The following is a 4168-nucleotide window of genomic DNA, read 5'->3' on the forward strand; positions in this document are numbered from 1 at the left end:
TATTTAGCACAGCAGGTGTCCCTAGGTGAGGATCCTGAATATGTTTCCAAATTTGGAAGCCATGACACAAACATTGTGTCCCAAAGCCAGTTGTTGCTAGAGTGGGAAAGGGAAGGAAAACCCAAGTGGGTCTTGGGTCCCCAGAGCACGTGCAGAGGCTTCTTGGCAGTTGATGCACCTGCTTGCAAGGGAAAGGGAATAGCTATAGCTGCTTCACGAGGGAGTCCTGATAAATGATGATGTGATGAGCTAAGTACAAGATGAAATGAGATTGTATTTATACTTAATTTGAGAAGTCAGTTCTGGAAGTCTACCACTGATCTTGCCAGTTTTCATCTTCCTTACTTCCAACCACACGTAGCCCAGGAATATGAGAAAGGCAATGAGTATTCATATAATTTAACCAGTTTTCCCCATATTCTTTCTTGTCTTAATTCTCCATACTCTGTTAGTTGACAAAAGAGCCCCCCCACACACACACACAGGGCAAAGAGAGGCTGAAGGAAGAGGCAGACCAGATTGGTAGGTGGCAGGTTTAATCAGCAAGGGAACTTGGAAGGCTTGTCTGGTGGCTGCCAGGTGAGTAGATTTCCTCACCCATGAGCCAGCACCGTGAAAGTTTATACAGAGGCCTTTACTGGGTTCAGTCATTCATACCAACCATCCACATGGTGTCAGCAGCACATTGCTCTCTCAAGGCTGTGTCCTTGACAACAGCTCCACGGTGTGAGGAATGGCTGTGGGAGGGGACATTCCAGCACAGGGCACAGGGCAGGGGGCGGGGAGCCCCTGATTGCCTAGGGCCAGTTCTCAGGGCAGCTAACTGGGGGTCTCCTCCTCTCAATGACCTCCTCCAACAGACCAACATCTTTACTGATGATTCTTCTATTATCTTCTTCGAAATGTAATTTTTTCATAAACTCAATCATTAAATTATTTTATTTATTTCACTTTTTTCTTCTTTCTTCCTGTCTTAGGTAGTAAAGATCTTCAACTATGTAATTACAATGAGAATTTCTCATTTATAACAACACATTTATGGGCAAGCAATTGGAGCAATCTGAGTGTCTGTCACAGGGGAAACAGAATACATATGGGGAATGCTACCAGCATCAACTAGATGTCTGTGGGCCACCATGCATAGAGATCAAAGACAGTGCTAAGAAATTAAAAACAATGAATTCTAGAGCACAATAGCATCCAAGTTAATTAAGGCACACTGGAAGGTACATACTTTCTAAAGAAATATATAAATAAAATGATATGTGTCAAATATTAAAATGGACTCATTTGATGGAAAGGCACTGGTAGTGGAGAAAGGGGGAAAAGGAATAAATTGGTATAAAAATCAAGAGAAGATATTTGCATGTATTAGTGATGGTAATGGGCTATATGGGAAAAGAATGTTATGAGTATAAATTAACTCTCTGCACTTGAGGTTCCAAATAAATATAATTAAATAGAAAAAGGGGGGATTATCTATAGTGGGAGAGTTGAGAGATATTTTTGACTGGGCTCGTATGAATCAGATGCTGTTTCCATAAAAAGGCAGTCTTGATGTGTCCCAGGAATTGCTCTGTATAAAGGCAGGCACATGGCAGCGCTTTGGGATGCTGACGTTTGATTTATTTGGTGAACTGACAGTGAACGCGAACATGATCATCACGCGCGCAGGGACAGCTGAGATCCATGCGGTGCACATCACTGTAGGTAGGTAAATGCTTCGAGGGCAGTTTTTCAGCATTCTGTTACAAATAATAATACTGTAAATTTGTATAACATTTTAGATTATTCAAAGCTCCTCTGTTTACAATTCCATATGATTCTCCTAGAAGAAGATAAGATGATATTATACATTTCACAGCTCTGTACTCTGAAACACAATGGAGTGGCTCAGTTACTCTCCCAAGGTCACCAGATTAATAGAGGGCCTGGACTGGAAGCTGTGTCTCCGAAGAAACTGGTGTGCTTCTTTCTTCCTCCTGTGAGGGTGTGTGGCTGATGGGGCCATTCTCCTTTCTGCCTTGATTTCTAGGAAGCTTAGAGCCAGATTTGAAACTTCTGGGAGAATTATATCTGCTCTTATCTGCATATTTGTGGTTCCTTCTCCTTGATCTTGACCTTTTGTCCCTATTTTTTCCTGGTTATATTTCTTCACTCCTACTTTTATCTTACATTTACTTCATTTTATTGACTACATTAAATCATTTGTAAAAGAGGTAGGAGTATAAATAAATGCATACATGTAAATAGCAGGGTTAACCACACAGCACTAAAATAAAGCACATTTTCCTGGAAAGATCAAATAGCTAGCTCTAAGGAGGCTGGCTGGCTACATTTAGAAAATCCTATGTTTGGATTATATACAAGTTGATGAGCATTCTGAAAACTATGGTCAATAAGAGGACAATACCTATAACATTGAATAAAAAGCATAATTCTAGATTTTGAAACTGAAAAAATCAAACTGACCCCAGCTAAGTATTTCCTTTTGCTTCGTGGACAGAGCTATACAATGAAGTGAGCCACTCTGGAGTGGTCTTGTTTCTGAGCATCAGCTCAGGGTACTGGGTTTGCGGCTTATTCATTATTCAGGTTGACCCGCACACTGGATCAATCATCTGTCCTCATCCTACTTATCCCACTTCATTTCCTTCATTGCCCCCCAGTTCCCATGTGGCACCTCACTTTGCTCACCACCTTCCTTGTGCGGCCTCACTGGATCCTCCGAGGGGTCCCCCTTCACTGTGTCTCCCTGGAGGTCTGGGTCATGTCACCTCCCTTGAAAAACGTGCCTTGATTTGGGTTCCTCATTGGCCCCACCACTCAAGCAGAGGATCCTTCTCTGTTTCATATTATAATATCATAAAATAATTTGATTGCATGGTATCAAGTATAGACTACTTATATAATATTATACAATCATAACAATTAGTGGCTTATTTATTTGCCCCTCCTGCTAGATTGTGAACTCCTTAAGTCAAGACCTCTCTTCGTTGCCATCCAGGCCTTCCTGGGATCTGGCACACAGCGCTGGGCACACAGGAGCAGTCCGTTTAGTCCAGGTCACGGGTGCAGCTGGCCGAGATGACGGCCGACGAGTGGCCACATGCAGAGGCCGACAGGATGTTCTCCCAGATGACAGCCACGCCTTGCTCACGTGCGCTCTCCTTTGGCCTGATCGCTACTCCTTGGGCCCTGATCACAGTTGGTCCTTGCCTTTTTCTCTGGCAAAAAGATGTGAATGTCAACATCTTTACTGTGCTAACGCTTATATCATTTTTTAGAAAATTAAAAATATATTCCATGAAATATGTTTATATGTGTATACATATGCATACTTATATGTACATATGTATTATAAAATATGGCTTCTGTGTTCAGCTTCTAAGTTTCCAAATTGAACTTAGGCTGGACTTTGTTTTCAATTAGCAATAATCAAGCCTCAGATAAACCTCATTGGCCATGATACTTCCACTGCGCAAAGCTAGGACTTTGAAGTTTCACTCTCATAATCTGAAATAAATTTGAACCATTCATAGAAAATCTAGCGCTAAAAACCTTTTTTTTATTGATAATATTATGCATTCAGGAATTCCTCCGTTATGCAAACTTTTATCAAATCCAGGAGTGGGATAACTGCTAGGGATACAAAAATAATTAAGACAGTGCCTATCCTGAAAAAGCCAGTAGGGCCACAGCAGAGACTGAAGCCAGGGTGGGAAATAAGTACCAGATGGGAAAGACTGCAGTGTTTCGCAGTTCCCCCTGATCGAGATCTTTCACCAAAACCATCACTGATCAAGTCATGTTTTCTGTATGTAGTTGTTTTGTCCCTAGGTGTCAGGAAAGACCCTTCCTGCGTGTCATGTCCCACATTGGAGGGAAAGTGATTAGCACTGGGAAGCCATTTAAGACCGCATTTGAGTAGAGGAAGGCTAGGAAGGAGAACTCAATGGCATTACTTATCTGCAGGCTACCTATCAAGGTCATAAAGTAGTGGAGATCATCTTGAAGTGCTGAACGAGAGTCACCCTATGGGGTATGTCATTTCTACAAAGGTCTGACAGGCAGTAGGTACAAGACTTAAAAATAACTATGCAAAGCAGAAACAGAGGTAATAGGACAAATCCAGTTTGTATGATGATTGTAAGCCAGGAGCCCAAAC

General features: G+C 41.8%; 1 non-coding gene across 1 annotated transcript; it reads right to left on the minus strand.

Annotated features, from left to right (window-relative positions):
- Positions 1 to 3348: 3348 nt before the first annotated feature.
- LOC118929039 (U4 spliceosomal RNA) lies at positions 3349 to 3489 on the minus strand. Its single transcript, XR_005031449.1, has one exon. It is a non-coding gene; the product is annotated as a U4 spliceosomal RNA (small nuclear RNA).
- Positions 3490 to 4168: the final 679 nt, after the last annotated feature.

The sequence above is a fragment of the Manis pentadactyla genome, chromosome 12, assembly GCF_030020395.1.
Source record: "Manis pentadactyla isolate mManPen7 chromosome 12, mManPen7.hap1, whole genome shotgun sequence".
Classification (NCBI taxonomy): domain Eukaryota; kingdom Metazoa; phylum Chordata; class Mammalia; order Pholidota; family Manidae; genus Manis; species Manis pentadactyla.